The sequence below is a fragment of the Dermacentor andersoni genome, chromosome 10 (genome assembly GCF_023375885.2).
Source record: "Dermacentor andersoni chromosome 10, qqDerAnde1_hic_scaffold, whole genome shotgun sequence".
NCBI lineage: Eukaryota > Metazoa > Arthropoda > Arachnida > Ixodida > Ixodidae > Dermacentor > Dermacentor andersoni.
Window position 1 is genome coordinate 14093090 of NC_092823.1, and position 10921 is coordinate 14104010.

Sequence of the window (10921 nt, forward strand, 5' to 3'; positions counted from 1 at the left end):
GCTAAAAGTATTCAAGACACGTACATAATGGCCTTCACAGACGATATTACAGTTGTACTTAATGCAAAAGCAAGGAAAACACTAGAGGACAAAGCCAATCAAGTATTAACCCAAATAAATAACTGGGCACAAGAAATGAGACTTGAATTCAATACAGAAAAATTAAACTTTATAATTATAGGTAAACAATATGATAGTCACCCACCACATTTAAAACTTGGCGGAAAAAGACTGAAAATGATGAAGGAATTAAAAATACTAGGCGTTATTTTTGATTCTGAAATGTCATTTATCCCTCACATGCAATACATTAAAGATAAAGTAGCCCATTTAACTTACCAACTAAGTAAATTTACTGCAGGGCGAAAGGGAATTCAACAAAAGCAATTAAAGACTATTTATACTAGAGGGATTGAGAGGATGATTGCTTACGCTTCTCCAGTCTGGTACAGTAAAAAGATAGAGATTAATAAAAAACTTAAAGCAATTCAAAGAATACCATTAATCCTACTAACCAGAGCATACAGAACCACATCGAATTACTCTCTAAACATATTAGCCAACATCCCACCAATAGCATTAACAATAGAAAAGGAAATAGAAACATATCAAATATTCGTAAAAGGTAAAAACTTCTTATGGAAAGATAGTGTTTACCGAAAATGAAGTCGTATCAAAATACGATCTGTGGGAATTTCACCCGTCTAGAAACTTGTCCTTTCCATTCACAGACAAAGAGCAAGACGTGGACATAAAAATATATACAGACGGTTCCAAAACGGAAGAGAAAGTAGGAGCAGCATATGTTGCGTATAATTCAAGAGGAGAAACATTAACAAAATTGTTCAAATTACCAGAATATTCATCGAACTATGAGGGTGAAGCGATAGCACTATTAAAAGCAATAGAATACATAGAATCAAAGGAAACTAGTTATACATTCCAAATCCTCACAGACAGCCTTTCGTGCTTACAACCATTACGAAATCCCAAAAACAATAGCCCACTTATAGTTAAAATAAAGAAAAAACCTTTTAGGATTACCACGGGAAAAAATAACCTTATCATTTGTCAAAGGACATAACAACAACAAAGGGAATGATATGGCGGACTTGTTAGCCAAAGAGGCTAGTATAGTAGGAGAGTTCGTTGATTTACCGGCTACCAAACCATTTATTAAAAAAACAACTCAATATTTTGGTGAAGGACAAATGGAACAAAATATGGCAAAATGAGGGAAAAAATAGCTTTACCTATGAATGGATAAAAAATGTCAGAACAATCCCAGATAACTTTATAGGCAACTACTATACATCTCAGGCAATCTCAGGTCATGGGAGATTTCCTCATTACTTTTTTAGATTCCACTTGTCTAACACGAATACATGCAAATGTCAACAAGCAGCCATAAATTTTGACCATTATCTGGAATCATGTAGAATAAGAGAAATCCAACGAAAACAATTAATTAAAATTGTTGGAAATAACCCTAAAAGAAGAAAACCAGTATTAATTAAAAATAATCAAGCTCTGGACATTATCGAGGAAATGATAAAGATAATTACAGACTCTATCCCACAAATTTAATACTAACAAAACTTAAATTGTAACTCATGTAAAGATAATTCACTGTATACACAGACCTGATGCCGCTTCGGAAGGAGAACCGACCCCCGGAAGGGCTAGGTGTATACGTACTTTCGTCCGGCGTCGGGTACCAACTCACTCTTACCTAGTTTAATCACCTGCGAAAAATCGAGGGATCATTTGCTCCACTCCCAGGCTATTATAGAATAATTCCCGTAGAAATGAAGCAGGACAACAAGCGTCTTACATCTTGAAAAATAGAGAAATCTCACACTACCACCAAGAAGAGTAGGAGAAAACAGTTCGTTTCAACTTTCGACGCAAGATCCCTGAAGTCAAGGGCAACTCAAGGCAGCAAGCCTCAAGACACAAGGCTCAAGGCAAGCAAGCCTCAAGAAGTCAATTGTATTCAAGATGAAGAAACATATATGTAAATTATCGATCAATAAATCCCGCACCAACCCGCTCTCTTGCTGTGGTTTCGCCGACGGTGATGATCATTACTTCTTTCCATCTTCTACTTTCTTCTTTTCCTCTTTCTTTCTTTTCCTATTTTTCTTCAAAAAAACATTTTTTGGATATCTTCCCTCATTTTTTATATTAAATTTGGCTTTCTCTTCACACCTGCGATACACTAGTGGTGCAGGGCGAGGCATCTCTCCTTTTTGCCTCTCTCACTTTCTGTCCCTATCTACTATCTAGCGAAACCACAGCCAAGGGAACGGGCTTGGCAAAATCAGCGGGGAAAGAAGACCCTGTTGAGCTTGACTCTAGTCTGACTCTGTGAAGAGACATGAGAGGTGTAGCATAAGTGGGAGGTCACGGGATACGGCCTCGTTTCGGCGGGGTCCTCGTGGCCGACAGTGAAATACCAGTACTCTCATCGTTTCTTTACTTACTCGGTGGAGCGGGAAGCGGACCATTGAGTTGTCCACGCTTCTAGCGCCAAGCGATGGGCCCCCGGTCTCCCTTCGGGGCGGTGCCGGTCGGGCCTGCGCGACCTGTTCCGAGGACAGTGTCAGGCGGGGAGTTTGACTGGGGCTCGTGCAAGTGTTCGGCTGGCCGGCAGCATCGGGCTCCGTTTTTTCGGCAATAACGTAAGTACTTTTCGTCCTACGACATATTCGATTATCGTGGGCTGTTTCGGAACTCTCAGGGACCCCAGTTGACGCGCGGGAGGGGGATTAAACCGTACATTTGCCTTTATTTTCCGTCCGCATTTCCCGGCCGTAGGCGGGGAAGCCAATATGGCTGCCCCCAGGAGGGTATGAGTCCATGTCGCGGCTGAAGCAGACGCGCGGGGGATCGCCCCAGGGTAACAGGTCACAGAGTGTCGGCAGTTCGCCGGGATCAGGTACAAGTATCTTTTCGCAAGACGGCGATGAGCTGGTAAATATGGTCGGGCAGGGTGTCGCAGTACAGAGGGGCGCGCCGGCAGGCGTCGACTTAGGAAATGAACACACTACCGGAGCTCCAATTCCTGCTAATTTAACAGAAAACCCGATCAACCCAGCTGCGGATTTCAGGTACACAGAGAAGTGGGATGATATTGCCTCGCGTCAGCGGCGCGTTGAAGAAATCCTTTTCGACGACAAGACCAAAATTACTAATCTGGTTCGGGCTCAGATCATTACAGAGCTAAATGCAATTGTCAAGAACTGTGCAGATTTCCAGGCGGCGGCGGCACAAAGAGATGGCGAGATGCAGGAACTTCGCCGGCAGCTCGCCCAGGCCAGGCAGGAGGCTATGGAATCCCGGATACAGGCGGCCGTTGCGAGTATGTCGGGGCCCGGCCGCTCGTACGCAGCAGCGGTGGCCGGCCGAGTCGATTGCCCGGTCACGTCGGCGGGGGCGCCGGGGCCTGGGCATGCCTCGGGGGCGCCTGATGGTCACGGGACTACAACAAGCATGGCGACCTCACGGCAGTGGGTGCAGGGACACGTGGCTTTTTTGACTCCGGTAAGTCCCACCAATTCTCCAGCTAAGGATGTCATGCGACTGCTCAAGGCAAACATAGACCCTCGTAGTGTGGGACTTGGTGAATTAACTCTGCGCGAGACTCGTCTCGGAGTTACGGTCATCGCTAAAGAGACTACTACTCTTGCCCGTTTACAAACGGCAGTTAATGGAAGCCCGATAACGCGTACGGCTATGACCATGCGCATCCCGGAGAAACGGAAACCACATGTTAAGCTTACTGGTGTCGACCCTGAGGTATCCTCAACGAACCTCATTGAAGCTATTAACGCCCGGAATCCCGGGTTCGAATTGGACACTGCCGCAAGCAAAGTATTAGTATCGTTTCAAGAGCGTGGCGGTAATATGACACACATCGTTGAGGTAAACCCGGCAGATTTTCGGAAACTCCTGAAAAAAGACAGAATTTGTGTCGGGTGGACCGCAGCGCGTGCAGTTGAAGATCTTTATGTCTCGTTGTGTATGTTCTGCGCGTCGTATGGGCACACGCGCCGCTTTTGCCCCGTTAAAGACGTCACGTCTAGGGCGATATGTGCAAAGTGTGCCAGTAATCACCTGGCAGAAAATTGTACTGTGCGCATGGGGGATGCGGCGGTGGCCTGTGCGGCGTGCAGGGCGACGGGAAGGGACTCTGCGGGACACCCGACGAGCGATATTCGTTGCCCGACACGGGCTGAGCGGGTCGCAAGATTGAAAGCCCGTACTGACTATGGCAATTAAGTGGAGTGGGGCCCGCAGCGTTCCCCTCTTGGGGTTGGGGCGCTGCGGACCCTCCGCACAGGAGTCGGGTCCAGTGGTGGGGTGCGTGCAGACGGCGCGGTCGCATGCGGCGGGGCGTCGATTTGTGGGTACGGGGACGCGTGGGAGCACGCCATTGGTAGGGGCATTTGGATTTATTCCCCATACTGTCAACAATCAGACTTCAGCACGACTTTTAAATGATCACAAGCAATAATCTGAAATTCATTCAGGCTAACTTGGACCATGCAAAGGCGGCGACGATGGTGCTGGTCCGAGCCATGCAGACGCAAGGCATCACATTTGCCGTCGTTTGTGATCCCTACATCAGGGCGGGTGCGATTCCGGGTATTCTGGAACATTACCATCGCTTTGCTTCGCCCGACAGTCCCCGAGTAGTTATTTTCGGGGACGGGTCGGGTTTCGACTGTTTTCCCGTCTTGACCAGCACCAACGTCGTTGCGGTGAAATTGTCAACGCCCAATATCAAATTTCTCCTGCTCGGACTGTACGCGCCGCCGCATGTGGACATAGCCCAATTCCTGGATACTGTGTCTGATTGTCTAACACGCACCCAGGAAGACAATGTCATAATAGGAGGTGATTTTAACGCTAAACATGTTAACTGGGGTCGTGGCGGCTGTGATGGCCGGGGTGCAGCGGTGATGCAGCTGATCTGCGCACATGATCTGCATATCTTAAATGATCCCGAGTCGGCCGCTACGTACGAAAATCATTATACCGAGAGTTGGATAGACATAACCCTGGCCAGTGCAAACATGGCCAACAGAGGATACATGTGGCGAGTGTCGGAGGAGGAGACACTTTCAGAGCACCGCGACATCGTATTCTCGTTCCAGGGAACGCCGCTCCTGCTCAGGAAAAAGCTCACGTTCGCGGGCCGCATACGTCTCACACGCTGGCTTGTAAACGAGCCCTGGTTCGCGACGGTGCAGCAGCTGACGGCGCATACTGGGCAGGCCCTCGATCATATCATCCAGAAGTTTTACCTATTGTACGACAGCCATTACGAGAGAAACTTGCAGGTGCCGAAACGGGGGCCGCACAAAGCGAACGCTTGGTGGTCGCCGCAATTAACTGTCGAACGCAACCGTGTTCGCGCAATGCGCAGACGTTATCAAAACGCTCGAGACCCGTCCCTCCGCAATGCATTCCACTTAGCGTTCGTCCGTGCGCGAGTCTCCTACAGAAGATTAATTGAGGTCGCCAAGTCTCAGGCACTCAAGAACTTCTGTACAGAAAGTTCGCGGAAGAACATGTTCGGCGTAGCGTTCAAATCGGCATTTGAAAAACTCCGCCACCCCATCGTGTTGCCGCCCTTACGCACGCCGGCGGGTACCATGACCAAAGACGGACTGGATTCTGCAGCGTTACTGCTCCGAACGCAGGTTGCCCGTGATGATTCGGCGCACGACACTGCTCTGCACAGGGAATTACGAGCAATTGCAGGTGCCCCGGCTGTCGCAAGAAGGGATGACAAACTGTTCACCCTGTCAGAGATAGAATATGCCCTGCACATTGGTCGGACCAGTTCGGCCCCGGGCCTTGACGGCATTACCCTTTCCATACTAAAACTACTTTTTCAATATCACCCGGGTTTCTTTCTATTTATTTTCAACACGGCATTAAAATTGGGGCATTTTCCGGAGAAGTGGAAGAAGGGCAGGGTGGTTTTTATCCCTAAACCCGGACGACCTCCGGATTCTCCGGGCTCCTACAGGCTTATTGTAATGAATTCATTATTCGGCAAAATTCTTGAAAGATTATTAAATTCCCGCTTTTATTACTTCCTTCACTCCTCTCACCTAATCCACGCAAATCAATTCGGTTTTACTCATGGAAGGAGTGCCGTCATGGCCCTGTACGAATTGTGCCGCCGACTCCAAGTCCTGAAACAGTCAAAAACGCCGGCTATTCTGATTGCCATTGATTTTAAATGTGCCTTCGATTCCGTCTGGCACCCGCAAGTACTCTCATACATGCAGCGCAACGGTTGCCCACGTAACCTATTCCATTTACTACGCTCATTTCTAACTGATCGCACCATTGTGTACCGTTCCCATTCGGGAGAAGTGTCTGCAGCACCTACATTGGGGAGCCCACAGGGGTCCCCCATCAGTCCGCTTTTATGGAACGTGGTAGTCCGAGGGGTCCTGGAGTTGGATCTCCCAGGGGACGCGTTTGCTCAAGCGTACGCTGACGATACCATCATTGTTGTACCTGGCGTGAACCGAGCTGACATTGAAAGAAAGGCGGCCGTGATTTTGGACCGCGTGCACGCTTGGTCTCAAGAAGTCAGGGTCGCCATTAATGTGGAAAAATCCTTTTTTGTGGCGTTTCCTCACGGCACTGCTTCGGTCGCGGGGCAGGGGCTCAAAGTGTGTATGGGTGAGGGACGCCTCCGTAAAAAAGACAGCTTAAAAATTCTTGGGGTAGTATTTGATTCGCGATTAGGTTTTCAACCTCACGCGGATTACGTCAGGCAAAAATTGGAACGAACCACTCACAAAATTTTAGCTTATCTTCGCCTTCATTACTCCCTTCGACCGGGTACTCTACAGAAGCTGTATCGCCAGGTAATTCTGCCAATCATCACGTACGCTGCACCGGTCTGGTAGTCGGATTGCCCCGATAGCCAGCTTAGGGACAAGGTGGAATCGTTACAACGGGTTCCGCTGCTTGCTCTCACGGGAGCGTATCGCACCACGCGAACAGCGGCACTGCAAATCCTTGCCCGGGCGCCGCCTTTAACACTAGAATTGGACAGAATACTTGCCGAGTTTAGATTATTTACATTACGACAGCCTATGTGTTTCGGACCTCTGTATTTCCATCCGGAGAACATTGCATACGGATATGATCAGTGGACCGATCACCCGGCCGATCGATTCAGGTATCCGTTTAGCCGGCTCACACCCCGCGCAGCCTTCAGCAAGTCCCTTAGCCCGGCATTGCACATCTACACGGATGGCTCCTTTACGCAGTTCTCTGCGGGAGCCGCGTATGTAGTGATGAGCCCTCACCAACGCGTTCTTCACATAGGGAAATTTAGCATACGCGGAGCGAGCAGTGCGTACTGCGCAGAAGCGGTTGCATTACAAGAGGCATTCGCCTACTTAATGTTCATGCCGACATCGTTTACCGTAGTCAATGTATACTCAGATTGCCTTTGTCTTTTGTAGGCCATTTCTGCCTTTACTTCTACTGACATGCGGGTAGTGCAGCTTAAGCGTGCCCTCCGGAGTCTTTCAGCTCGCTTTTCCATTGCTCTGCATCATGTGCCAGGGCACCGTAACATTCTGGGAAACGAGCTGGCAGATGACGCTGCCGCTAGTGCTGCACGTTATGGCCTCCCGCGCGTACTGCGCACCTCCATCCGAGCTATCAAAACCCAATTCTACGCTCAGATACAACGTGAGTGGGGCCTCAGGTGGCGGTCTGCCAATTCCGATACAGCTCTAATTCACTGGGTGTCCAGCGTTGTGCAGATTCCTGCGTTCTTCCCGCCATCCCGCTCTTTAGTTCATATTCTCACGGAACACGGCCGCTTCCCCTACTACTTGAACAGGTTTGGCCTTGCGCGCACCGCGTTCTGTCCGTGTGGCGTGCTTGCCGAAACATTTCATCATTACCTCACTGATTGTACGCTGACGAGGGAGCTGGCGGGCCACCTGGACGGTGCCTCACGCGACACCATTCGGGTCGCAGATTACCCGATGCTGCTCCAAAGCGCCCGCAATCGCGCCATCCTTACCCGCATCGAACGCTTGGTGAGCGCGGCGGTGCCGGACTGCCCGCGGGATGTGCCTCTAGTGGATGCATGGTAAATGCATTTGGCAGTTTCGAGGCTATTCCCTTTCTGTCACTGCGACCACTGTTGAACCGCTGGGCCTTCCAGCGACTGGGACAGCCGATTGCTGCGGAGTGGCCGGTGTGGGCGCCGTGGCTGGCCCCCTTGTATCCAGCGACTTGGAACCCGGCACTCCCTGATTTGGTGCTTAATCTCCTCCCCTTTCTGACGGCACCAACCACGCAGCGTCGGCTGGGGGTTCGTGGCTGACCCCAGGCCCATGCATTCAGCTCCTATACGGAGCTTAACTGAATGGTCGATTCGCTAAACGTACGAGAACGTCCGGCATCGGAGCCGTGGCTGGCTCAACACGTCCAGCTACTAGGACCCCGGGGTTCTCTGTTTGGCTTTTATGGTTACCGTCCATACTGTGGCTGCCGGATAGTGCTCAGCAGGCTACTGCTCGCACTTGTGCTCCACTGTATTCATAGACCTTCTTGCCTACCTTGGCGTATGCGGCCATTTGGTGGCGCTTTCGCGGGCACCGGCTGCGTGCTGTGGATACTCCCGCCTCTAGGCTTCGGCGCATCGGAGGCTATGCCTCGGTGCTGTCGTCCGGGCGCCCAGCACTTTCGAGACACTATTAGTCATTTGTGTCCTGCGCTCAATGTCGCGGCCTGAACGCGGATGGTCTCGGTGACCTAGCAATGTCCATTGGTTCCTTTATTACGCCGTGCTCTGAGTTCTGTTTCTGGCGTCTCGCTGTCGCGGTTTTGGCAGTGGCACTTCCGCAAGCACGGTGCGGACATGGGTGCGCGCGGGGCGTGCTTACAAACCTGCTAACCCTTCTATGCACGTCATTTTCTCACTTCGCCCTTTTATTTCTTTTCCTCTACTTTCATTTCTTTTCGTCCTGCTCCTCCTATTCCTTACTTTAGCAGCGGATATACTTTGAAGCTGAAGCAGGCATCTGCACACCGCTTTGACTTTTGTTCCTTGCTACTTATACTTTCTACTGTACCATAAATGTACATCTCCTTGTCCAGGTACATACATGTCTCGGATGGAGGCTTAAGTGGCCCTGAGAGTTTGCACTTTGGGTTTTAGTGACGATGGCTGCCCGGTGACTAGTGTTGACTGGGCAGTCACCGTCACCACTTTTAACCAGTGTTCTCAAGTCTCTTTTCAGCTTTTCACGTACCGGCTCTCGCGCTCCCCGGCTGATCAAGGTACTTGGTCGGGGTTTTCACCATCCCTGTCATCTTCACTCTTTACCTTCAGGGGCACTCAGCATGCCGATCATCATCATTATTTTTCTTTGGAGATATCAATAAACGCTCTACGCGAGGCCATTGTGCCCTCGCTGACCTCGCCTTGGGATATTAGCTGTTACCGTGCCCACCCTTTCTTTTTCCAATTGGCTTTTATATATGAAATTTGCGCTTTGGGTTATTGACCCCATTTTATTTATTTTTGATTGGTTTAAGCCTGTTATTGCGTAAGTAGGAGCGGGATTTTCCCTCCTTTCATTTATTTTCTTTTATTTTACATGAGGGAGCAGACTTCGAAAAGGGGCAGTACATCTGTCAAACGGTAACGCAGGTGTCCTAAGGCGAGCTCAGCGAGGACAGAAACCTCGCGTAGAGCAAAAGGGCAAATGCTTGCTTGATCTTGAATTTCAGTACGATTCGAGACCGCGAAAGCGGGGCCCCTCGATCCTTTGGCTTTAAGAGTTTTAAGCAAGAGGTGTCAGAAAAGTTACCACAGGGATAACTGCCTTGTGGCGGCCAAGCGTTCATAGCGGCCTCGCTTTTTGATCCTTCGATGTCGGCTCTTCCTATCATTGCGAAGCAGAATTCGCCAAGCGTTGGATTGTTCACCCACTAATAGGGAAAGTGAGCTGGGTTTAGACCGTCGTGAGACAGGTTAGTTTTACCCTACTGATTACCGGTCGTTGCGATAGTAATTCTGCTCAGTACGAGAGGAACCGCAGATTCGGACACTTGGTTCACGTGCTTGGTCGAGAGACCAGTCGTGCGAAGCTACCATCCGTGGGATTACGACTGAACGCCTCTAAGTCAGAATCCCGTCTAAGCACCGCAACGATATCGTGTGCACTTGCGGCGAAAGCGGGTAAGATTAGCGCCGGGTCGAGCGCGGCGGGCTGCCGCGCTTCCCGGCTCGATGACGCCAAATGAACCCAGAGAGCGCTACACCGGAGGCCGAGTATTGTCGAGGACACTGGTCGCTCTCCAGGGCTATGGCTGGCCTGAATCGCTGCAGCGTCAAATCGTCTGGAGACGACTTAGGTGCCTCTCGTGGTGTCGTAAGTAGTAGAGCAGCCACCACACTGCGATCTATTGAGGCTTAGCCTCTGACTGGAAGGTTTGTCCGCGGTACACAACTGAAACGTACATCCTTCTCGAGCAAGCGATCGCAGCACCGACAGGCGCGAAGAGTGTTGGGTCCTCTCTTGAGACGGACCACAGAGGAGGAGCGAGCTCTTTGCCGGCAGCAAGACTCGCACGAAACGGTTGCCGTTGAGCGCAGCCATTTTTTTTCCGTTTTCGCTCCGTCGCAACTCTAAGACTCAAAGAGTTTATTCAGACAACGTGGTGCAGTTGCCTAGGGCGCAGACCAAAAGGCAAGTGGTTGCTTGACAAGGAGTCTGTACCCTTGCTCCCATTCGCTCTGTGCAGAAAAAGGCGAAACGAAAGGGGACCGTTGTCGTAATATGGCGCCGCTTGAAACGGCTAGTCTTGCGAGAAGGTGCTTTGCAAAGACGTTCTGCTCAAGTGCAATGGCAGC

The 10921-nt window shown here is 50.2% G+C and overlaps 1 long non-coding RNA gene across 1 annotated transcript; it reads left to right on the plus strand.

The window, feature by feature from the left end:
* Positions 1-312: 312 nt before the first annotated feature.
* LOC140213797 (uncharacterized) lies at positions 313-10504 on the plus strand. The gene is made up of 2 exons (XR_011890775.1): positions 313-2631; positions 9692-10504. It is a non-coding gene; the product is annotated as an uncharacterized lncRNA (long non-coding RNA).
* Positions 10505-10921: the final 417 nt, after the last annotated feature.